The sequence below is a fragment of the Acomys minous genome (assembly GCF_964271855.1).
Source record: "Acomys minous genome assembly, chromosome: 10".
NCBI lineage: Eukaryota > Metazoa > Chordata > Mammalia > Rodentia > Muridae > Acomys > Acomys minous.
Window position 1 is genome coordinate 26,837,017 of NC_140491.1, and position 26,913 is coordinate 26,863,929.

Sequence of the window (26,913 nt, forward strand, 5' to 3'; positions counted from 1 at the left end):
GCCACATGCAGTCATTATAAAAAGCAAATGATCAAACTGTAGTCTCAAACAAAGCCTTTGTCATTGTCATAGGGGATCATCAGTTCTCTTTGATTAGACACAGGGCTATGCTCTGAATGTCTGTGCTCCAACACAAAGTTTACAAATTAAAAATCTTAATTTTATTTGGAACTGGGACATTGGTGGGTATTTATAGTGTAAGGGTTGAACCTTCATGATTGAGATTAGTGTGCTGCCAAATAAGATCAAAGTAAGTCATTTACCCTTCCACCTTTTAAGGATACATCAGGATTTTGGTAATCTGTGGCCTAGACAAGATACTTACAATTTACTCCTTATCCCACCCCTGAGAATGTGAGAAGACTTACAATAAAGACAAGTATACTTTTCCACACCAGTAGGTGCACATGAGGAAAGAAAGTACTGACATATGCCGAAAATAAAATATCCCTCTACTTGTCACTATAGAAACTATCTGAGCCCAAAGGCCTTTCAATATGAGAATGGACAGGTGCTAGTGTATTTCTGCAATGGAAAACTCTTGGGGTCAGGGAAGTGTAATCCAGGGAGCAGTGAAGCCAGCAAAGTAGACCACTCCATAGATAGAAAGAGGGTTTATTAAAAATCAGACTGCCACTGCCAAGAAGAGTTTCCTGGGAAGCACAGAAAAGCAAAATGGCAGGAAGACGGAAGGATTTTATATGACAGTCATCAGAGTTTTGGGTGGCAGTCTTTGAGCTGATGCAAGCTGTTCAGATTGACCACAAACTAGATGTCCTTGCCCAAGGTAGTTGCCTTTTGGGGGCAAGATTAAAGAAGTTCCTAGTAAAAAGAACTCTGCCTATAGGTTTCTGTTTACCCAGTAACAATCCTTCTGTTTGTCAGGCCAGAGTCATTTTGTCACCACCACCACTGTCACCAGCACTACCATTTTGGGAGACTGCTTCAGACCTACCAGGGAGCACTTACAATGTATATCAATAGGGAAGATTAAACTCATATGAATAAGATGTTACAGAACAGAAGCAAAAAAAAAAATGTAAGTCATGTCCAACTCTACTAAACAAAGTTCAAACCAGGCAGAATTAGTCAAGGATGGCTGAAGTCAGAATTGTGAGGATTGTGGTAAAACCTGAGACTATGGTCTCAGGAAAGCTGTGACTGGTCCCCAGAAGACAGGGATGTGGCGTTGTAACAGAGGGAACACAAACTAAGCTGGAAATACAAGACATAAAATTCTTGGACCCAAAGCCCTGGCATCAGTTGCTGGCCTCGAAGAAGGCAAGGTATTAAAGATGCTAGAATTCCCCCAACTGATAACTACTCACAAATGAACAATTGATTTCTCCAAGGGAGTCTCACTAAGGATACAAACCACTCTTACAGGAAGGCCCATGCCCAGCAGCAGATGGCCAACACAAAAATAACTCAATGGCACTTTCTAGAGGTTCTTTGTCTCATAATTTTGTTTTGTTTTGTTTACCTTACAGGTCTTTTTAATATAAAAACACCAGTTTTGTGGCTTTATGGATTTGTATGTGTGTGTGTGTATGAGTGTGTGTGTGTGTGTGTGTGTGTGTGTGTGTGTCTGCATTTATATGTATATGCTTCTTATACTTTTTCTTTGGCTCATTTTCTCCTATTTATTTGTTTTGGCTTATTCTGTTTTGTTGTTATTTTATTATTTTGTTGATGCCTGCTTTATACTCTAATAAGAGAGAAAGAGAAAAGGGTAGGATTAGGGTGAGTAGGGAAGTAGGAAGGATCTGGGAGGAACTGATGGATAGGAAGCCATAATCAGAATATATTATATGAAAAAAATCAATGTTCATTATTGAAGGATGCTAGAATTCACCCATTTACTGCATTTTACCTATGACCCAAACCAATTGTATACCTTGAGAGTAGTAATCCTCACAAGGCCCCTGGTTCTACACTTTCATGCAGCCAGGGTCATTTCCTAAGTCAGTCACTTCTCACTTCCTCTACCCAGATTTGAACTGGCTCCCTCCATGTTTCCACAGATGTAATTTCCACTTCTACTCAGCCCTTAAGAAAGAAATAGCAACCAAACTATCTGTTTGTCTCTTTTAAGGCAGCTGTACTCCTGAGAGCTTCAAGGAGAAATGTATGTTTCTTACACTCCTCTCCAGTCCAGTGTGCCTGAACATTCTCAACACCATCACAGGGACTGCTCTCACTACTAGAGAAAAATCACAGCATTCTTGAGAATCCAGTCTCTAGTCTCATTCTTCATGCAAAAACTTCAACCAGGAGTACCGAGCAAATTATTTGGGTCCATGCCTCCAATCTGGCCTATTACAACCTCAACAGACATCATTAACCAATGCTGAGCATCCTCTTTAAAGAAGGGTAAAGTCTTGGTATCCATTTTTACCAAAGTTTGCTCCCCCAGCATGTGTTCCAAATCCACAGAGGGATTTCCTTGGCTTTTTCCTTGGCCAGGAAGAGACCAATGACATTGATGGTGCCTGTGCTTTGATCAGTCACCTACTGCTCAAAGAGGATCTGAACATCCAGATACATTGTCCACTCCTCCAAACAATGTCTTGTAGGGGAATTCCATGGCTTATCACATAGAGCACATAGATGTAAGTCTGCCACTAAAAGAATAATACTTCTCTTTCTTTGATATTTTTATTGTTTATGTGTTTTTATCAAGGTCCTAATATCAACAAGACACACTGACCACTGAGTGTTCAGTTTAGTGAATTTTAACAGTAGTACAGTCTTACGCAACTATCACCTTAACAAGACCGAGCACAGTTCACACAGTCATAAGTTCCCTTGCTGGGGAAACATTCCTGAGCACAGCGAAAATCCAGAAAGAATTACCTATCACTTTCGCTTATACAGGTGGAGTCAGATTCATACCAGGCTGGTAAAACATACTCTTTCAAGGTCCTACTCCAACTCCCGCTGTAAGTGTCTTTTAACTTTCTTTCTAAAACATAGAAAGTTCTAGCTCCCTTTCTATCCATCCTGTACTATTGAGTTTTATCTCCCTGGGCTTCCTTGACCTTCTAAACATTTTTATATCTCTTATGTCCCAGCACCTCCACTCATCTTATTTATTGAAGTGCCTGTTTTTTTCAGAATCGAGCCTGGAGGTTCTTTTATAACATTGCACATAAGGTTTATATATTGAGTATCTTGTGAAAACCCATGAGCTCGAGAGACTGTGATGTGCCAATGCTAGGCACTTGCTGTGGTATGTTCTGTGTCCTCTGAGATATTAGAGTATATACCTTAAAGCCCAGGTTTCTCACACTGCTATATGAGATATGTTCTATATAATCTCTTCATAAGTCTCCAATTTTGCATTAAATTCATCAACCCAGAAAACAAGCAGTGTTTCTTATAAACGTTTTAAGGATTGTCCAGGCCTGGTTGCATAACTCCAGATACTTGAAAGACTAATGCCAGAAAAAAATTGCAAATTCAAATACTATCTGGGCAACAGAATGAGTTTAAGGCCAGCCTAGACAACTTAATGAAACCCTCTCTCTCAAAAAAAAAGTAAAAAGAGTGATAGAATATGTGCTTAGCATGCAAAAGATGCTAGATTCAATCCTCAGTACCACAAATATAAGTAAAAATTAATTTACATAAGATGAAGTCTATGAACTTTATGTTTAGTTTGAAAAACTATGACAAATTTATATATCCATATCACCACCACCCCAATCAAAGCCCAACTATCTTCATCTTTCCAGAAAGTTCCATCTTTCCTAGTCTAAGTTGTATCTCCAAGAAATGAGCACCACTCTAATCTCTATTGCATAGTTCTTCTTAGTCCGTTCTAAAATGACATGTAAATGAAAGTGTATAGTGAGTCTTTTTGTTTCTAGGACATTCAGTCAATAGAACATCTTGTGATTGATTTGTGTTTTATCACTACTTCTTTCTTTTATATTGCTGAAAGGTATTCCATCCTATAAAAACAGAATAATTTATTTATTCTTCTGTGGATAGTTCTTTGGGCTGTTTTCTGTTTGAGGCTTTTACTTCTAAAGCTACTAAAAATATCTTTATAAAACTGTACATTATAATAGCACGAGTCATTTAAGAGTGCAGAATTAAACTAGTGATAGTATAATGCAAAGTATATAGTAAGAACACTGTGCAATAGAAACTCTGTAACCATTCAAAACTATATTTAGTAACAATTTTTGTGCAACGGAAAGTATTTGTAATTAGAAGGCTAAAGATGGATAGTAGAATGCAAGATTGCTTTTGCAGTAGCATATTCTCAACTATGGTAACTATATGCCTAAAAATACATACTATATGTAAGTATGAATGAAACATACTAGAATATTAATGATAAAAATTAATGTGACAAAAAAATTATGAACTGGATCCTACTATTAATAAAGCAGAGTCACTTTCAGATGATGGACAATGTGCCAAGTTCTGTTGTTCTAGATATTTGTCAATCTCGCTACCTAAGCAAATTAGAAATAAATCATTTGTAGATGTTTCCATGTGCTAGCCAGCTGTGATTTTGACAGAACAAATATGAAAGGCATCGAACCTGATTCTACTGGAAGAAGAGAGGCTAGGGACAACGGGAAGTAAACAGCAATGAGGACCCTTCTCGGATGCATCTCCATCCTCTATGCAGAGCCTTCACGGAGGGTTCAGATCATAATCACTTCCTGCGCAGACTGTTTCAATAATGTAACTACTATTCTCACCTGACCCTCCTTCTTCTGAACCATTGACAATGCGACCTTTCCAAATCCCTGACTGACCAAGCATGATATTTGTCAGCTGTGAACTGCCTCATGGGGTTGCATGGTCTTTGCAAGTTGGGATAAATGCCAGACCCAGAAAGAGAGAGACTGGGGGGGAATCAGAAAGAAGAAGGCTGCTGATGCTTCTCCCTGCTGCTCCTAGTCTGCATCAACTGTTGATGCAGTTTGACAAGAAGAAGTTCTCACTAGAGCTGGAGAGATGGCTCAGAGGTTAAAAGCACTGGCTGCTCTTTCAAAGGTCCTGAGTTCAATTCCCAGTAACCACATGGTGGCTCACAACCACCTATAATGATGCCTTCTTCTAGCATGCAGGCATACATGCAGGCAGAACCCTGTAAACATAAATAAATCTTTTTAAAAGTTCTCACTAACCTGCTTTCTCTCCCACCTGGTGTTAGGGTGTTGGAAGGGATTGGGATAGAGAAGGGAAAAAGAGATATAAGAAACCAAAATAAAGATAGATTTTAAAAATATGCCTACATGAAGAAAAGGTGTAGAAACAGTATTTCTAAAAACGTGTTATAGATTCCCTGTGTTTTTAATATAATCTTTTCGGTTTACTTTTGCTATTGTTTGTAGTATGGTATGGGCATCACTCTGTAAGCGAGAGGAGTCGTTGAAGAGTAGGCAGGTGATTATCAGCTGTGAACAAACTGCAGCAGCCCACATATCCCACACCTGGGGTTCTATGTTTACATATAAACCAAAACCTCCATAACATCTGCAATCCTGAGGAAGGCTGCTAAATAAGATGCGTTGACTCCTTTGATCCACAGTTGAGTGGAGAGTGGGGTATGACTTTCACACGTACTCTGGTGCCTCACATTTGACCATGTCCCCTGGAGGGGGAAACCTGGTGGCACTCAGAGGAAGGACAGCAGGTTACCAAGAAGAGACTTGATACCCTATGAGCATATACAGGGGGAGGAAATCCCCCTCAGGAACAGTCATAGGGGAGGGGAATAAGGGGAAAATGGGAGGGAGGGAAGAATGGGAGGATATAAGAGATGGGATAACCATTGAGATGTAACAAGAATAAATTAATAAAAAAAATTTTAAAAAGATGGGCTGACCATGTACACGTCCACATGAATGCCTATGATCAATAGACACAATCCTTTTGCTCGTGAACATCCCCCATAAGGGATTAAATTGTTTTTCTTAGGTTTAGAGTTACAGATTCTCAATTTATTTCCAGATATGCAAGGGTGGTAAAGTCTTTCAAAAACACTGCAGACTAAACAGATGGGCCATTGGAGAAAGGAAGACAGGAAGAGCAGAGTAGACAGGGGCTTTGCATGTTTTCCCCATTGCACCCTTTTACGCTCTTCACCCTGAAATTAGGATCCACCTTAGTCCACAGCTTTCTGGAATAGCCATTGGTTCAAGTGAACTAGCCAAGTTGACTAAATTTCGCTTCTTTTAAAAATAAATGTAACAGATAGGTATGATTCTATAGACAGATAAGGTAAAATAGCTAAGGTCTTCAAGAAACTCAGAGTTTTTAAAGAGCATTTAAAGATGTTTATATTGTTTTAATGATTTTTTGACAAGACAGGTTAACTCCTGGCAACACCCAGCCTACCTCAAAGAAGATAATGAGCATCAAAGAACCTCCTCATGGAGATGGCTTCAAATATGGCAAACCAGGCTCTGGACAAACTGTCCTCATTATGACCACTGACAGAATTCTGCCTAAAACATGGCAAGCTTAGATGCAGACAGTGTTGATGGTGAAACTGTGCCAAGACAGGGTAAGTAAGTCCTCAATAGTTCCTGCCTCACAAATATGTCTGTCAGATATACTTGGCCAGAAGGTTAAAGATGATGCTCCAATGTTTTAGAGAGCTATGGGTGACTGTTCAGGCAGCAAACTGTCTCTGTATTATTATTATTATTATTATTATTATTATTATTATTATTATTATTATTATTATTATTATTATTATTAAATTTAGAAGCTGCTAACCCATACCTCCTGTTTACTCAGGTAATTAATTTTACTCCCTCTCAAGTCTCTGATGGGGTTGAAGACCAAATGATTGAGTTTCACAATTAAGCCTAGTTGTTTAGGGGTTAAGATGTTTTTAGGTCTAGATAGATGTTCTAAGTTGACAGAGATGAGATATGATAGATATTGAGTTACATTCAGAATTTTAGACTCAGTGAGATAGGAAAATGTTTTCTTCAAAGTTGCCAAATACAAACAGCCAAAACCCAAGAATGTAACATGAATGTGATTCCTGAATATTCTGTGGTTCTTCTTGCTGTATGTAGTTTATTTTATATAGGTGTAGTAACATAAATTTATATGTAAAAATTAGAAATTAATAAAAATAAATAAGTGAGCTCAGTTGGTCTTCTTATGGCGCTCCTGTCCTCTCCAGGTCCCTCTACGCATCCCCTCAGTGTTCCACCAGACTCCCTACACTTCACCCAAACTTTGGCTTTGGGTCCCTGCATCTGTTTCAGTCCATTACTGGGTGGAGCCTCTCAGGACAGCTGTGCTAGGCTCTTGTCTGCAAGCATAGCAGAGTATCATTAATAGTGTCCGGGGTTGGCTCTGTTCCATTGGGTTGGTCTCAGGTTGGGCCAGGCATCTGCTTTATCTTTATCCATGTACATCTTGTAGGCAGGGTAAATTTTGGGTCAAAGATTTTGTAGGTGGGTTAGTGTTTCCCTCCCTCTACTAGGAGTCCTGTCTAGTTAGAGGCTGTCCTCTTCAGTCTTCATGACCTGGACCAGTAGGAGTCTCAGCAAGAGTCAGCCCCATATCCTCCCAGAAACCTACCCTGTCCTAGGGCTCAAGCTTGTCATAGAGATGCTGCTGCCCATAGTTTCTCTTCTCTCTGCAGGCCCTCTGTCCTCCTCCCATAGGGGCTTGCAGAGTAACCAAGGACCATGCATAGCCTGGACTTAGGCCCCCTACACAGAGGTAGCAGATGGGCAGCTCAGGCTTCATGTAGGTTCCCTAGTATGGGGATCAGAGCTGTCTCTGGCATGGACTTGGTTGCCTGTTTTTTTTTTATCTCTCCACCACTGCCTCCAAATACCATAGGGGAAGAAGATGTGCTCAGACCCGATACAACTTGATGAGGTAGGGTAGGGGTGGGGGACTCCCATTTCTTAGGAATAGGAGTTGGGGAGAGCAAAGAGGGAGAGAGGATGGGACTGGGAAGAGAGGGAAAAAAGGGCTATGATCAGGATGTAAACTTAATTAATTAACTAATTAATTAATTTAAAAAACATTTAAAATGGACAGCGATCCAAGATGGTGGTGCCGATCACACACTGTGTCTGATCAGCAGGACAGCAGTGACTGCACAGTGACTAAAGGAACAAACTGTGGGCTCCAAAACACCAGTGCTGGTGTTTCCTAGGTAAGAGGAGATCACACAGTGTGGAACACAGGTGCATCCGGGCTTGAGTTACCAGGCTAACCTAAGGAAACATTTCTGGGTCCCCATAGGCATGTGCCAGTACTCCAGCATCTAGCCACAGGCTGGTAGGCAGCACACAGGACTCTGTCTCAGACTAAACATTGGGCCACAAAACACCAGTGGTTAAGTCTCCTTGCTGAGAGAAGACACCACCATGTGGAACACAGGTGGATCTGACCTGAGGCCACCTGGCTGGTCCAAGGAAAGCTCATGAGTCTGACCTTGGGTCACCTGGCTGATCCATGGAAGGGTTCCCTGTTCCCTGCAAGCAGTCACCAAAAGTCTCCCAACCAAAAACAAGCTCAGGGCCAGATGGTTTCAGCATAGAATTCTACCAGACCTTCAAAGAAGAACTAATACCAATACTCTTCAAACTATTCCACAAAATAGAAATTGAAGCAACATTACCAAACTCATTCTATGAGGCCACAGTCACCTTGATACCTAAGCCACACAAAGACCCAACAAGTAAAGAGAATTTCAGACCAATTCCTCTTATGAACATTGATGCAAAATACTCAATAAAATACTAGCAAATTGAATCTAAGAACTCCTCAAAAATATTCACCATGACCAAGTATACTTCATCTCAGGCATGCAGGAGTAGTTCAATATATGAAAATCCATCAATGTGATCCATCATATAAACAAACTGAAAGAAAAAAACACATGATCTTCTCATTAGATGCCGAAACACATTTGAAAAAATCCAACACCCACTCATACTTAAGGTCAAGGATTCAAGGCACATACCAAACATACCACAAGCCTATAACCAACACCAAATCAAATGGAGAGAAACTCAAAGCAGTTCCACTAAAATCAGGGATGAAACAAAGTTGTCCCTTCTCTCCATATTTCTTCATTATAGTACTTGAAATTCTAGCTAGAGCAATAAGACAACAAAAGGAGATCAAGGGAATCCACATCAGAAAGGAGGATGTCAATTTATCCCTATTCACAGATAATAAGATAGTGTACATAAGTGACCTCCAAAATTCCACCAAAGAACTCCTACAGCTGATAAACACCTTCAGCAAAGTGCCTAGATACAAGATTAATTAAAAAATATCAATAGCCATCCTGTATACAAATAACAAATGGGCTGAGAAAGAAATTAGGGAAACTACGCCTTTCAAAATAGTCACAAATAATATCTTGGTGTAACTCTAACGAAGCAAGTGAAAGACTTGTATGAAAAAAAATGCAAGTCTCTGAAGAAAGAAATTGAAGAAGATATCAGAAGATGGAAAGATCTCCCATGCTCATGGACCTGGAGAAACAACATAGTAAAATGGCTACCTTACCAAAAGCAATCTACAGATTCAATGCAATCCCTATCAAAAAGAAACCTACACAATTCTTACAGACCTTGAAAGATCATCTCTCAACTTCATATGGAAAAACAAAAAACCCAGAATACCTAAAACAATCCTGTACAATAAAAGATCTTCTGGAGGAATCTCCATCCCTGATCTCAAGCTGTACTACAGAGCAACAGTAATAAAAACAGCATGATACTGGCATAGAAAGAGACTGGTTGATCAATAGAATCAATCCAGATACCTATGGACGCTTGATTTTTGACAAAGAAGTCAAATCCATACAATGGAAAAAAGATAGTATCTTCAACAAATGGTGCTGGTCTAATTGAATGGCTACATGTAGAAAAATGCAAATACATCCATATTTATCACCCTACACAAAGCACAAGTCCAAGTGGATTAAAACCCTCAATATAAAATCAGACATGCTAAATATGTTAGAAGAAAAAGTGACGAAGAGCCTGTAACTTACTGGCATAGGAGACAGCTTCCTGAACAGAACACCAATAGCTCAGGCTCTAAGATCAACAATTAATAAATGGGACCTCATGAAACTGAAAATCTTCTGTAAGGTGAAAGAAACAGTCAAGAGAACAAAACGGCAGTCTGCAGATGGAAAAGATCATCAACCCTACATCTGACAGAGAGCTAATATACAAAATATATTTTTTTAAAAAACTCAAGAAACTAAACACCAACAAGTCAAATAACCCAATTAAGAAATGGGGACTGGAGAAATGGCTCAGAGGTTAAGAGCACTGACTGCTCTTCCAAAGGTCCTGAGTTCAATTCCCAGCAACTACATGGTGGCTCATACCCATCTATAATGAGATCTGGTGCCCTCTTCTGGCCTGAAAGCATAACATTGTATACATAATAAATCTTTTTTTTTTTTTTTTTTTTTTACAAATTGTAAATGAAGTACAGAGCTAAACAGAATTCTCAACAGAGGAATATCGAATGGCTGAGAAACACTTAAAAAAATGTTCAAAGTCCTTAGTCATCAGGGAACTATAAGTCAAAACAACTCTGAGATTCCATCTTTTTTTTTTTTAATTATATTAAGGTCTTTACTTTATTTATTTATTTTTTTAAATACATTTTTATTAATTTATACATATTACATCTCAGTTGTTAGCCCATCCCATGTATCCTCCCATTCCTCCCTTCCTCCCACTTCCCCCCTACTCCCCTCCCCTCCCCTAAGTCTGTGTCTGAGGGGGACCTCCTCCCCCTGAATATGCTCATACGGTATCAAGTCTCTCCTTGGTGACCTATTATCTTTCCTCTGAGTGCCACCAGGCATCTCCGTCCAAGGGACATGTTCAAATATGGGGCACCAGAGTTTGTGTGAAAGTTAGATCTCCTTCTCCACTCAACAGTGGAGAATGTCCATCGGCTAGTCCGGGTAGGGGTTCAAGGTTTTTACTGCCTATTTTTTCCTTGGCTGTTGCCACAGTTTGCGGAGGGCCCCAGGGCCCAGACTCGCCTGTAGTTTTCCAGGACCCACTGGATCATTCCATTTCCTCTTTCTCCCAGGCTTCTCACACCTAAAGTTTCAATAGGATGTCCTCCCCTCTTACCCACTATTCTGGTAGGTACAGTTTTTCATGGGGACGTACACCTTGGACTAGTGTCTCGATATAAGTGAGTATATACCATTTAGCTCTTTTTGCTTCTGTGTGAACTCACTCATTATGACAATTTCTAGTTCAATCCATTTGTCCACAAATTTTGGAAATTCCTTGTTTTTAATAGCTGAGTAGTATTCCATAGTGTAAATGTACCACAGTTTCTTTATCCATTCTTCTATAGAGGGACACGTAGGTTGTTTCCAAGTTCTGGCTATTATGAATAAGGCAGCTATGAACATGGTTGAGCATATGTCCCTGTTGTGTAGTAGTACATCCTCTGGGTATATTCCAAGGAGTGGAATAGCTGGGTCTTGAGGAAGCCCTATTCCCATTTTTCTGAGAAAGCACCAGATAGCTTTCCAAAGTGGTTGTACTAGTTTGCATTCCCACCAGCAATGCAGGAGTGTTCCTCTTTCTCCACACCCTCGCCAGCATGAGGTGTCAGTTGAGTTATTGATCTTAGCCATTCTGATGGGTGTAAGATGGAATCTCAGTGTCGTTTTGATTTGCATTTCTCTGATGACTAAGGAGGTCGAGCATTTCTTTAAGTGTTTCTCAGCCATTTGATATTCCTCTGTTGAGAATTCTCTGTTTAGCTCTGCGCCCCATTTCTCTATTGGGTTATTTGGTTTGGTGGTGTTTAATTTCTTAAGTTCTTTATATATTTTGGATATTAGACCTTTGTCAGATGAAGAGTCGGTGAAGATCTTTTCCCAGTCTGTAGGCTGTCGCTTTGTTCTCTTGACAGTGTCACCTGCCTTACAGAAGCTTCTCAGCCTCATGAGGTCCCATTTATTAATTGTTGATGTTAAGGCCTGGGCTGTTGGTGTTCTGTTCAGGAAGTTGTCTCCTGTGCCTATGAGTTCCAGACTCTTCCCCACTTTTTCCTCTAATTGGGTTAATGTCTGTGGTTTTAGGTTGAGGTCTTTAATCCACTTGGACTTGAGTTTTGTGCATGGTGACAAATATGGGTCTAATTTCATTTTTCTACATGTAGACATCCAGTTAGACCAGCACCATTTGTTGAAGATGCTGTCATTTTTCCATTGAATGGATTTGGCTTCTTTGTCGAAAATCAGGTGAGCAAATGTGTGTGGATTCATCTCTGGGTCTTCAGTTCGATTCCATTGATCCACTAGCCTATTGCTGTGCCAGTACCATGCTGTTTTAATTACTGTTGCTCTATAGTACAACTTGAGATCAGGTATGGAGATTCCTCCAGCGGATCTTTTATTGTATAGGATTGATTTTGCTATTCTGGGCTTTTTGTTTCTCCATATGAAGTTGAGAATTGTTCTTTCAATATCTTCAAAATATTTAGTAGGTATTCTGATAGGGATTGCATTGAATCTGTAAATTGCTTTTGGTAAGATGGCCATTTTTACTATGTTGATTCTTCCAATCCACGAACAAGGTAGATCCCGCCATCTTCTGATGTCATTTTCAATCTCTTTCTTCAGAGGTTTAAAGTTTTTTTCAAATAAATCCTTCACTTGCTTGGTTAGGGTTATTCCTAGATATTTTATATTGCTTGTGGCTATCGTGAAGGGAGTAATTTTTCTAATTTCTTCCTCTGCCTGTTTGTCATTTGTATATAGGAAAGCTACTGACTTTTTTGAGTTTATTTTGTATCCTGCCAATTTGCTGAAGGTGTTTATCAGCTGTAGGAGTTCTCTGGTGGAATTTTGGGGGTCACTTATATACACTATCATATCATCTGCAAATCTTATACCTTTCAGAATGGCTAAGATCAAAACCTCACGTGACAACACATGTTGGTGAGGATGTGGATAAAGGGGAACACTCCTCCATTGCTAATGGGGGTGCAAACTTGTACAACCATTTTAGAAATCAATCTAGCATTTCCCCAGGTAATTGGGAATAGTTCTACCTCAAGACCAACTATACTATTCCTGGGCAAATACCCTAAAGATGTTCTGCCATACAACGAGGACATTTGCTCCAATATGTTTAGGGCAGCTTTGTTCGTAATAGCCACAAAATCTGGAAACAACCTAGATGTCCCTCAACCAAAAATGGATACATAAATTGTGGTACATTTACATAATGGAATACTACTCAGCTATCAAAAACAAGGAAATCATGACATTTGCAGGCATCCTGAGAAAATATCACCCTGAATGAGGTAACCCAGACTCAGGAAGACATGCATTGTATATGCTCACTTATAAGTGGACATTAGCCCAACATAGATGTCCTCTGAGAGACTCCACCGAGTGGGGAATCAGATTAGATGCTGGGACTCACAGTTGGACTCTGGGTGGAATTCTGACGTATCAAGGCCTGAGGATCTGGACCCAGTAGGGACTACACAAACTGATTCACCAACTAAGGACAATGCATGCAGAGAACCTAGACCCCCCCCCCTATTCAGATATAGCTGATAGATAGCTCATTCTCCATGTTCGGAAGGGCAGGGAGGGTAGAGCAGGGGCTGCCTCTAACCTGCACTCAGATGCCCATGATTTGATCACTTCCCCTTGGTGGGGAGGCCCAGTGGGCACACACAGGAACGGGATGCAAGCTATCCTTGTGAGACCTGATAGGAAGTGTCAGATAGTATGAGAGAAGGGCCCCCCCATCAGAGGACTAGAGGAGGGGAAGAGGGCAGAAGAGGGAGGGGTAAGAATGGAGGAAAAGAATGAGGAGGTAGCAATCAGGATATAATATGAATAAATTATAAAATAAATAAATGTATATTTTTTAAAATAAATAAATAAACAAACTTTCCCTTTTGAAGCCGCTAATGTCCTGACAGAATAGCTTGTCTCTTACTTTGGAATTCATGCCCTGCTATGTAATTATAGTTGCTCAGACAGCTGTCCCTGGGTCCTTGTTTGGCCAAGGTTTTGATCATATTTGGTTCTTAATCTCTCTTCATGGAAGCTTTTTCATCATAGCTTTTTAATCAGTCACTCTTGTTGCTGGATTCTGAACTGTTTCCAGGGCAATAAATCAATTAAGAAATGTTTTAAAAGTGCTACAAATGATTGAAATTGGACACAAGAGTTGTATATTACAGACAGAGAGAAGTATACTTGAAAGTAAGCCTACTGTTCCAGGTGTGCCTTTCGCGTGCATGGTAGTTTGTTTCTAATAAATTTCACAGAAATCTCACTAAAGTGGATTGATTCACTTCTTCCTTGATATTTCATTTCATAGAAGTAAAAACATATCATATTTCTTTGAGATACTTGTTCCAGTTGAAGGATATGGACAGCTCAATTTTCACTGCAGGGGAGGCTGTGTTTGGATGTAAGGACTTCCTGCGGGCCTAAGAAGAGGATAAAGGAGAGAGCCACTAGAGGTTGTGATGCCTCTAGCGATGCCCTTTGGAGAACTAATTTGCAAGCCAAACAGTGCTCTTTTTTAAGGGCTTTTTTATTTTATTTTAATTTTTATTAAATTTTCTTATTCAGATTATATCCCAATTGTTATCCCCTCAATTGTACCTTCCCATTCTCCGCTTCCATCTTTCTCCCTACTCTTCTCCCCTAGACTTGTGACAGAAGGGATCTCCTTCCCTACCGCCTGATCACAGCCTATCAGGTCTCATCTGGATAACCTGTTTCCTGTTCCAGGGGGGGTCTGCACAAACAGCTGTACCAGACAAGGACAATGCATGCAATAAACCTAATCCGCCTATTCAGCTCTAGCCAATGGAGTTGGTTATGTGGAGAGCAGGCCCTGACTCTGACATGAACTCTGGTGGCCCCTGTTTGACCACTTCCCCCTGGTAGGGAGACCTGATGGCACTCAGAGTACTCTTTAGTAAAACCTGATAATCAAAAACACGTTTCGATTTAAGCATCAATTCTGAAGTTTTGGTAATATCTGTTTCTAAAAGAATCTGATTCTTTAGAAATATGAAGGTTGGGTCTGAAGAGATGGTTCTCTTGGCACCTGTGTAACAAGCTGGGTATTTCTTGCCTGAAAACACCTATAACTACATTTCCTAGAAAAGTGGTGACAAGAAGGTGACAGGGGCTTGTCTCAGAGGAGCAGGCAGAGAATGGTGGAAAAGGACATAAGATGCACCAGTCTCTGCAGACCCCATATTGTACAGGCATATGCACTCATGTACACATAGGCATACAAAATAAACAAACATACAAACAAACAAATGTTAAAATATATGGAAGTCGTGTCTGGGCTCAGTGGAAAAGCATCATGTTAAATTGACAATGTCTATGCTTTCCTACTTTACATTCATTTAACAGTTTTTTTTTCTAAATCTTACTTATGTTTAGTGGATACAGGGTTATAAGATGGATATAATCAAAAGACAGATAAATAAAATAAATTTTGTTCTTTCCTCTTGAAACAGAGCTATGGGGAAGATTTAGGTGTGGACTCCCTTCTGGAAATTAAAAATTGATACTGATACAAAATGCGTACTTCAGGAAAAAAATGGCAATGCAGGCGCCAGGACTCCAGCCCGAAACTCCCAGTATAATTTACTATTTTCTGCTTCGGCCTCCACTCCATTGTTTCATATCACCCTTATGTCAGACTCACAGCTTTCTAGTTCTACCCTTCTGATTGTCAAGGTCCATGATGATATAACCACAATACATTCCATCCTGCAAGCTCTGATGACATTCAGAGAATGTCACTCTGTGTCTGCATCAGAGAAGGCACCATGCATAGTCTCTGGTCAAGTCTGACTTGGAATCATACAGAAGATTTACAGGCCAGAAAAAAAAGGGGGGGCTTGCTGTACAGAGTGAGAGAAGAATAAAGAGAATAGTGTAAAGGCGTGTGGGAGTAGAAAAATCACAAACAAGGACACAGCATAAAACCACGTGGGGCAGTAGAAAAATCACAAACGAGTACATATAGTTCAGGCAACAATGAATAGACTGGCTTGGTTTATTCAAAGAGCGGGGGAAGAATCCCTTCTTTGTAGAATTATTTCATTTGTATCCACCCTCCTCTATAAGGCCACAAGCAATGTAAAAGACAAGAAATGTCACCTTTTCCTTAGTAGTGTTGCTGTAGGTGTGACACAGTCAGGACAACACGATGGGAGGGAGATTCTGCTGGGGAATATCTATAACAGGACTTGCCACTCTTGAATCAATGCCCTCTGCTTCCTCTGGATACGATTCTCTTGCCATGCCTAGAAACGTGACAGCCATGTTATAAACATGAGAGACGTAGGCATGAACCAAGCCCCTCTGCCAATTTGACAACGCTGTTCTTGCCTCCCATGGGGTGGGTGGAGATAGAGATGGTGCTAGCATCCTTTATGTTGCAGTGGCTTTGAGGAAGAGTCCTGGAAACTAAGAAGTTCTGAAATGGGAGTTTGTGCTATGAGGAAATCAGATAAGGAAAAAGTAACCAGTGGAATAAGAAGTTCACTTTAGGTATTAAACAGGTAGTATCAGATATCTTTGGAAATAAAAGAAAAAGAGTGGAATTCGTCTAATGTTCTGGTTATAAATCTGCAATGTGATACCTCTCAGAAACTGAGCCTCGGTGATCATCACGTGCGTGGCTCTGTAGCAAGATAAAAAGGATGAGGCACAGCACAGGGGACAAATTTCACCCATAGCGGGGATCTCACTCTAGAACAGGGAACGGAGAACTAGGGCTGAGGAGCCAGGTTGATCTTCTGCTTGTTTGAGGAGAATAAAGTTCTACTGAAACGCAGCCAAGTCCATCTGTTTACGTGTTGTCTGTGGCTGCTTGCACGCTGAAATGTCAGAACTGAGTAACCGCAGCCAGACCCTGTGTGGCTAGCGAAGCGGATACTATTTTATATCCGGTTCTTCAAAGAAAGCTTGTTGATCCCAGGTCTTGACAGACTAAAAACACACCCAACGGTCACATCATATATAAAAATGACAAACACAGACCATAAGAACTCCGAGCCATAGCCTGTAGCAACCAGCCCAGGAAGATGGATGTTATCTCTAGCCACTGGCCCAGGAAGACAAATAATAACCCTGGAACATCACAGGATATCCAAGACCTGATTAATAACTGGCAGCTTCCTAAATTTTTCCCTTGTTCCTACCTTAGGACCAACCAAAGAACGATTGCTCACATCTAACCAATCGCACAGGACGCCCCACTTCTACTCAGCTGACTCTAGTGTCCCCAAAGAGCCCAACAGACTCCAATCAAGGTGTACCTGCACCATCCCCCCCGACCCTTCTTTAACTACAAAGCCTTTTCTCTCTGTTTGCTTTTGAGATTGTGCCAAAAGACAAGTGCCTTTTAAAGATTTATTCCGTTTTTATTTGTGTGCATGGTGTGCGTGCATGTGTGTGTGTGTGCATGTGTGTGTGTGTGTCTCTGTGTGTGTCTGTGTGTGTTGTGTATGTGTACAAGACACATACGTGGTACCCAAGGGGTTCAGAAGAGGGTGTTGCACCCCCTGGAGTAGAAAGTACAGACAATTGTAAGTAGGTTTGACATGGCTCCTGGGGATGAAATTCGAGTTGTCCAGAAGAGCAGGAAATGCTCCTAACCACTGAGCAATCCCACCAGCCCCATAAATAAAAATTTTTAAAAAAAAATGTAACAACAACAACAAAAGCTTACAGGAGTGGAGTTGTTGCTTACAAATAAATCGAAAACCATATACATTCTGTGGCTGAGATCACTGTCATGCCTGAAATACGTACAAAAGACAGAAGATGTTCTGAGGAAAGACTAATTGATTACATCTGAGCCAGGTACCTAGTAATTGTTGGGCATTTGTTCATTAATAATCATTAATTTGCTTAATAGCCAGAACAATGGCTTTCCCCCCAAATTAATATTTACTCCCTTTTCAATCACAACCTGGCCTACCCCATTTCAAAATATGGGTAAGCCATTTTTTTATTTTTGAAAATCCAGTTTCAAAAATGGTTCATCTGTTGAAGGAATGTTTAATGGACCTTGATTCAGACAGAGCCCTTGATTCCTAAGGTTTCCATTATTGAGATAAATTTAGTTCATCCAAAGAACTGTCTACTTTGGCACAGGGATAGAGAGGTCCACAAATGATACACTTCTCAGTGTTTTGAAAGCTTTGATCTACATAGAACACATAATGATTCATGACATGCAAAAGAAAATAGCAGTTACACTTAATTTCTACTTACGGTTTCATCAAACACCATAAATTATACTATTCCAGCTTTATTGTTAGTAAGTGCTGTTGCTTGGACATCAAATCTCACCCGCAGACTCATGTTGTAAATGTCTGGTCTCCAGCTCAATTGGGGAGGCTGTAAAAACTTTCGGAGGTAGCCATGAGCTGGGGAAAATGCGTAAAGGGGAAGAGATCCTTGGAAATATATTGTTCTTGGCCCTTTCCCATTGTATATTCTCTGGTTCTCATCAGCTACGGTGTGAACAGCTCCACTGCACACACCTACAGCCAAAGTGTTCTGCTTGAGTGGGGTCCAGGCAACCATGACTCCTCTGAAGTCATGAACCAAAATAAATCTTTCTTCCCTTAGGTTGTTGTGTTGAGTATTAGGTCATAGTAATGAGGAAAGTAAATAACATAGAAAATTGGTACCAGAGAAGTAGGGTGGTGATTAAACATGGCCATGCTGTTCTTTAGACTTTGGACTGGTTTGTAGGAGGAATCTGGAAGAGTTTGGATAAGTAGAATTAAAAACACCTATAACTGCATAAGCATATTTTAATGAGCAATTCTAGTGGAAGCCACAAAAATTACAGTGCCAGAAGGACTAATAGATAGTGGAAGTCAGGTTCACAGCTTTTAGATGGAAACTCTTAGGACTTGTACTAGAGACTATTCATGCTATGTCCTAGCAAAATTTTTGCATAAACTTTGTACATATCCTGAAACTGTGAGATGCTGATGTTAAAGGTGATGGGCTAATCAATTATGTCGAGGAAACACTAAGACAGAAGAAGAACATTCAAGCTTTTGGAATGGTTACTGCAGGCTTATTTTAGCCAGATTAACAATCATAAACAGAAGCTAAACAAAGATCAAAAGGACTTTTACAAGCTCTGATCAGAAAAGGAGAAAGGAAAGGGATGGACAAGGAGGGGTGACTGTTACAGAGATTACAGACATTAGGAAAAAATTAAAATTTAAAAAAATTACTGACTGAGGAGATGACAGACAAAGTCAGTTACATTCTTGCCATACAACCATAAATACCAGAGTTTGATCCCACAGAACCCATATAATAGAGCCAGGGCATGTACCTGCAACACACGAGGAAAGGAGAGAAGCCAAGGGTCCCTGGAGTTTGCTGGTCACCTATTCTATCTGAAAGCCTATTGAGAAACATTTTTAAAAAATAAGATAGAAAACTGAGCAAGACAGTCAACATCAACCACTGGCCTCCAAAAGTCCACATGTGCATGCAAACACACACACACACACACACACACACACACACACACACACACACACACACACACACACATACTCTCTCTCTCTCTCTCTCTCTCTCTCTCTCTCTCTCTCTCTCTCTTTCTCTCTCTCTCTCTCTCTCTCTCTCTCTCACACACACACACACACACACACACACACACACACACACGTGCGCACGCGATTTGCCCTGGGGAAAATGAATTAACCTGACACTACCTACTGAAGACTCCAGAGTGCAAACTGTAAACTAATTTGAAAATCTCCCTTTAAGAAGAGAGAACCACAGGGGTGCCCTGGTCATACAGGGTCACCTATGGGGCGAGTCCCTGGTTTGTGCGGTTCAGATACTTAGAGATAACTACAACCAAGATCCAAGGGGACTCAGCAGTTACTGCTCAAGCTGGTGACAGACACTCACATCATCCTCATGAAGCTAGGTTTGCCAAGGCAAACAACGAATAATCATCAGGTCACAGAGGCTTCCACTGCTATTTTTATTTTAATTTTATTTTATTAATTTATTCATGTTACATCTCAATGGTTATCCCCTCCTTTGGATCCTCCCATTCCTCCCTCCCTCCCATTTTCCCCTTACTCCCCTCCCCTATGACTGTGACTGAGGAAGACTTCCTCCCCCTATATATGCTCATAGGGTATCAAGTAGGAAAGTCTGTGAGACCAGGAAATGTGCATCAGAGTACGACTCTCTGAAAGGAAGCATGAAACAGCAAGGCATGAGACTTTGTGAATGAAGCCTAGCTGCAATAGAAGCTTAACGATGTTGAGTAAATGAAGATAAACAGAATGTCTGCTGAGGAAAGCAACGAACAAGAAGTGAAGCAGTCCAATAAAAAGTCTGGGAAGAATAAAAATAAACAGACAGCAGGGGCAGGGCTGTTCAGGCCCAAGGTAACTCAGCTTGTGATATTTAAGTCCAGATGCTGGACATGGAACAACAGAATATGGTGTTACTCTTGCCTGGCTTTGGTCTTGCTTTAGTCTGACCCTTCCTTGCTATCTTCCTGCACCTCGCCTTTGGAATGGAAATGTTGATTCTGGGCTGTTGTATGTTAAAAAAAAAATACTTAATTTCTTTTTATAATTTTACCTGGCATGATGGTGCATGACTTTAATCCCAGCACTTGGAAGGCAGAGGCAAGCAGATCTCTGAATTCAAGACTAGTCTGCATTATGTGTCAAGTATCAGGCCAACCAAGACTATGTAATGAGATCCAGTCAAATAATGAAAATTTTAAAATGATGGGAATTAGTTCACAGCTAAATTATCTTGAGTCTTGGAAGACGTTTTAGACTTTGGTTTTTGAACAGTGCTGAAACCATTAAGACTGTTGGAGATGAACTAAATGCTTTTCAAACTATGAGATAGCTATAAGCCTTTAGGAGGCAGGATGCAATGCTAAGTTTTTGAATAGGAAATGTATTTCTATAGGTTCACGTTTTGACTGGCAGTCATTCTCATGTACTGTGTTGTTGTTTTGTCTGTTTGTTTGTTTGTTTGTTTTCAGGAATGTCACTCTTTTGTGTCTTTGGATAGGCCTTCACCCTAAACTCTGCTGGTCTGTTTCTCCTTTGAGATCTCTCTGGCTTCCATTCATCTGTCTGACTCTTTCTAGCACAAAAGTTTCCCCCTTGCAATAAATGAGCATTAGTGACTAGGAATCCTTGGAACACTTGTTCCCGCACACACACCCTTATCGAAGCCCACAATGCTCAAATCCCTATATCAGTTGTGCAGTATTTGCATATAAAGCGCATACATTCTCCACAATACCTTAAATCATTTCTGTATTATGTAGAATAACCAATACAATGTAGATGCTATGCAAATAGCTGTTATACTGTGTTAGTTATGGAGTAAATAACACAGGGGGAAGTCTGTGCATGTTCAGTTACAGACACACTTTTCATTTTCAGGTATATTTTCAACCCCCCCTCCCCATCCCCATCCCCCTCCCCCTCCCCCATCAGCTGAGTTTGTAGAAGCTGAACCTGTGGGAAGGGGAGGTCAACTATCTCCCCTCTACTTCAGTTCATAACAACACTGGATTCCAACCCAATTCTCAGGGAGTCTAAAATATCACATTCACCACCTTTTCTCATTAGTTTCTTTTATTTCTTAGGTTTCCCATTTATATGGAGATTTTTAGACCATAATTCTATCCTCCCTTGAAACTGTTCTTCGCTAGAAGTCCCCAGACACTGGTTGTACCCCCATCCTTCTCTCTGAGTCATACTTATTATCACCCAAAGCAATTATTTTCATGAATGTTTCTCCCTTCCCATCTGCATTAATTTCTTAAGGCTGTTGTTATGAAGTCTACAAGCCTAGTGACTTCAAATGACAAAATTTTATTGCCCCAGAGTTCTGGAGGGTACAAATACAAATCAAGATACAGTCAAGCTGGTTCATTCTGCAGGCTTTGAGGAGTCTTATGCCCCATGGCTCTCTCCCAGTTTGTCGGAGTTGGTAGAAAACATTGGTGTTCACTGGCATGGCAATACATCACTCAGATCTCTTCCTCAGGCTGGCAAGATTAATTCAGTGGGCAAAGGAGCCTGCCATTAAGCCTGATGACTTCACTTCTATTCCTGGGACCTGCTTAGTCAGAACTAGTCAAAGTACAGAGCCTAAGTAACTACTGAGGTCTTCTCCAAAGGGGACATCTACACCACACACTCTCTGTCCAGGGAATGTTAAAAAACAAGATGGTAGAAAGACTGTAAGAGGTAGAAGATGAGGAAGAGCACTATAAAACTGTCTTCTCTATATGACATGGCCAATGCCATAAGGAACCTAGCAGCTACACCCAGCCACCATGACATGAAAGTAGAGAGAGGACTAGTTAGAAGTAAGAGGTGAGAAGGTAATGAGCGAACATATGATCACAATACCTTGTATAAAAATAGGAAATCATGAAAATTTAACAAATAAGGAAAAATACTATCTAATGCCTGGGATGTAGCACAGTTAGTTGAGGGCTTCCCAGCACAAAACTCTGGGTTTAATCCCCAGAACTATGCAAAACTGGATACAATGCAGTATACCTGCCATTCCAACACCTAGGAGGCAGGAGAGTCAGAAGTTCAAAGTCATCCTTGACTACTTGGTGAATGTAAGGTCAACCTGTGATATAATAGACACTGTCTCAACCAACACCCACCTGTTATACCTAACTTCTTTGGCCTTAAACTTCATGTGTGTGAGATGGTTTTATTAATAGCACAGCTTGTTGTATCACTGTTAAATTTATTATGGTAATTGCTTAGCTTGATGACTAATTGGAAGGTAAATTGTGCCTTGTGCCCAATCAGAACATTAAGGTCCTAATCCCAATACCTCAGAATGTGACTGCATTTGGAGAGAGGTTTTAGCCAAAGTTTAACAGTGGGTCACAATTCGGCATGACTGGTATCCTCACAAACATAGGCAACTTGGGCACCCACAGGGATAGGAAACCAGGGATGTGCTTATATGGAGAAAGACTTCACACGGATACGCTGAGAAAACAGCCCTCCAAGCGCAAACAAGAAAAGCTACCGACAAGCCCAGAGGTGCCAGCAGCTTGTCTTGTTCCTGTCACATTCAGAACTGTGAGCAAATAAATGTCCGTTGTTTAAGCCAGGTCTGTGGCCTTTTGTTCTGGCAGTCCTAGCAAGCTAACAGAAGGGCCAACATCTATTAAGTGTTGGGTTATATTTACCTATTGGTGTTGCTTTTAGTCTTGTGGATACAGCTCTCTCCAAACCTGCGGATCAGGGAGGGCAGCTCCTGTTTGCATGTATATACTGAAGACCTGAAATGGGTTTAATCAAACTGAAATGAGTTGCAAGTGTGAAATACACACAGAATTAATAGGAAAAAGCACAAATCTCCTAAAGAACTTTTTGGACTGATGCTAAAATGGTGGTTGCTGTATGTACTGAGTTGCATGTGCCACATTATTACGTGAATGACATGTGAATATCCTTTCTCATGAGGCTAGCAAAGAATTCAAACTTACACAGACAGCATCCTATTTCTACTGGTTAGTGCTGAGCTAATGTCTTGTATGGGCAGTAACCACCACAGCCTCACTCTTGTTTTTTAAGGCCAGGAAAAGTGTTCCCTCTGCCAGCCTTGGAGAACCTTCTGTCATCAACACATAGCTCAAGAACTAGAAGGGTTGAGTCCAGCACACCTGGGGTAGGAACCAAGTGCAGTGCTAACTGGCTTATGACCTGAGACATGTGACATTTCTCCGGGCCTCCCAGCACCTTCACCTAGAAGATGGAGCAGCCAACAGAACTTGGGAGCAATGATAGACAAAATGTTCACCCTTGTCCTGCACACACAGTATTGTGCATTCTGCAGGCTGAATGTTTGTGTTTCCCGCCAACATCACATATTGAATCCTGACAACAATGGGACGGTATTAGGAGGTGAGGACTCTTAGGGGGTGATAAAGTCATGAAGGCAGAGCCCTGCAAATGGGATCACCATGGAAAGTACCTTCACTCCTTCTACTACATGAATGTGGGATTATAGTTTCTAAGAGTTATGGACAAATCAGGAAGCCAGCTCTTTGACACTCAAAATCTTCTGGTACCGGATCTTGGACTGCGCATCCTTCACAATTGTGAGAAATAATTTTCTGTTGTATATGAACTACATATACATATCTAGGTGTTTCTGTTATAGATGCCTAAACAGGCTATGACAGCATACAACAAATAGCAATGTGTCCTATTGTTGCCTCATGTTACACAAAGGGCCCCATCATCTTCTTTGATGATGCTATGACATATATGGCTGGACAAATATTTAAGCAAATTGTTGAAGGTGCAGTCTGGCATCTCCTAACTGCTTCCAGAAAAATACAAGAAGAGAAAAAATGGTTTAAAGAAAGATTTTTTTATTAAAAGAAAGGAAACTTTAAAGATTGGAAAAGTCACAACCTATCCACACTCAAAGGAATGAATAATTAAGCATAAAATAAAAGTAGGACTGGGTGCATTACCCAGGACCTATTTCTAAGACAGTGGAATAATCATCCCAAAGATATTTCAAAAACTGTTAGAGCTATTCCTCCCTTTTCAGATCCAGAGTTCCAAGGCCTGGAAGATAGAAACAAGTATTTAAAGGGGGAAAAGTACCCATGGAAACTTAGCAAGGGCTGTCTGGCCCCTCCTTAAAGCTCTGCTCTATACAGTCAAACAATTCTCAGAATGACACTTGTGGCTCCAGTGTCCCCAGGCGTAGAAGGCACCTTAGCAAACCCTCTGTGAGGCAGCCTCTCTGAGATGTACCTTCCAGGACACAGAGCACCTAGGTATGATGGCGTGGCTACCTAGAGAAGAACTGAGAATCATGGACTGCCTAGAACCTTGAACATGATGAGGAAAGAGAGCTGCTGTAGAGATCATCCCAGAATGCCCAGCAGGGCAGTACTCAACAGACCCATATAAACCAGCTTTCCCAAAGCCACGGCACCAGGACAACCATCCCAGTGGGCCATCAATGACAGAGTATCCCAGTCTGAAGGCTGGGGTCTCACTTGGGACCTTTCATCTCAATCTCTGTCCTGTATTATCCTGCCATCATGTTCTAGCTGCTTATAACTTGTATAATCTCACAGGTTCACAGCTAATAGGAAAATTATTTCCTAGCAAATCACATCTTGAGAATCACACATATTCTATGTCTAAATATCATATTTAGGTGAGACTTAGGGTTCTAAAGTTGGTGTTGGAATTGGTGAAGACTTTGCAGGGGCGGGAGTATATTGGAATGGAATAAATGTATGTTTAATGTAAGACAGAATTTGGACAGAAACCTATGATGTATTTACGTCTTCAGTGTTCATAAGTGGACATCCTAGCCCACTGAATTCGTTGTTCTCATCACTGTGAAACAAACACTTGACAGAAACAATTAGCAGGAACAGGGATTTGTTTGCCTTAGTTTCTAAGGGTTGAATCCATGGTTACTTGGCTCTGTGTGCGTGGTCAGACCGTTACCACAGCCAGAACACATAGCAAAGGAGACCTTTCACATCTGGGTACACAGGAAGAGGCCAGACGTAACACCCAAGGACATACTCCCTCCCACCTCTGGATCCCGTACCTCAGGTGACCTTCTTTCTCCAACTAGACCTCACCTCATACCTGTCGCACCTTCCCAATACTGCCATCAGATTATGAATTCATTGAGGGATTAATCCATTCATTAGGTCAGAGCCTCCTCAGGATTCTTGGAGAAGCCATCACAGACACAGCCTGAGGTATACTGCACTGACCCCCCAGGCAAGTCTTAATCCTATCACGTTAACATCAAGATTAGCCATGAAACTCATCAAGTTGATGGTATTAGATGGTGACGTCTGTGAGAGATAATGAACTAATAGGGGAAGAAGTCAGGTTAATGAAACCAATGCCCTTATTAAAGAGGACCAAGAGAGACCTTTCACCTCTTCTGATAGTAAAGACCTAAAGAGAAGATGTCATTAGATGCCTGCTCCTTCGCCTCAACCTTCCAAGGCCAGAGAGCACGAAAGATAAATGTGTGTTGTTTGCATGCCACATGTTCTGTGGTATTTGGTATCAGCAGCAGGAACAGACTAAGACACCAGTAGAAGGTGAGCTGTGACATTAAACAGTTGCTGTGGTAGTGACTATTTTCACTGTTACAAAACATATGTCTATAGAGTGATTAACAGGTTTTTCATTGCCCCCAAATGAATAAGCACTGATTCCCTTTGTCCCCACCAACTCTATGACCTGGATTAAGCCTCTGACCCAGCCAGCCTCTGTCTCTCTGGTCTCTGAATCACGCATGACACTCTCCATTCTGCAAGGCTGTTGGAGGACCCACGTGGGATAGTGGAGGTAAAAGACTGTGAAAGACATTGTGCCCTGTGAGAAGATGAGATTCTTCTGATTTCTGCTGCCACCACTGGGTCATTTTCTGTCCCTTCCCACAGCAAGCAGCATAACAAGGCCTGGTTGACTATAAGAAAGAAAACCAGATCTCTGTGAGTGAATGCACGGTGATGAGCCATTATCCTTTGTCATGCCATCCTACATGCTTGAGCTTTTGAGATGTGTTTGAGACGTCCAGTCTACCCCAAGAGTGTCCGTCAATCATGAGTGTCTGTCAGTCAGCTACATATGAAAAAAAGTCAACAGCAAAGTAAGTGGACCAAATGCACTTAGCCAATCTGTCTGTGGCTTTTCTAGGTCCTATCACACTTCAAGCTTCGGGCCGGGCACCCAGGCAGAAGCTATCTGCAAGGACAATGCACAATCTGGTAAACCTTTACCAAACAATGATGGTGCAGACATGGGGTGAGTGGA

General features: G+C 41.0%; 1 long non-coding RNA gene across 2 annotated transcripts in view; it reads right to left on the minus strand.

The window, feature by feature from the left end:
- Window positions 1–26,913, minus strand: part of LOC311606195 — a 91,750-nt gene that overhangs the window by 31,434 nt on the left and 33,403 nt on the right. Inside the window, exon 2 of one of the 2 annotated variants that reach the window (XR_014782257.1) lies at window positions 16,178–16,323. This is a non-coding gene — a long non-coding RNA (uncharacterized lncRNA). Of the gene's footprint in view, window positions 1–16,177; window positions 16,411–26,913 lie in introns of those variants that run through there. The other variant, XR_014782258.1, reaches the window with a different exon arrangement.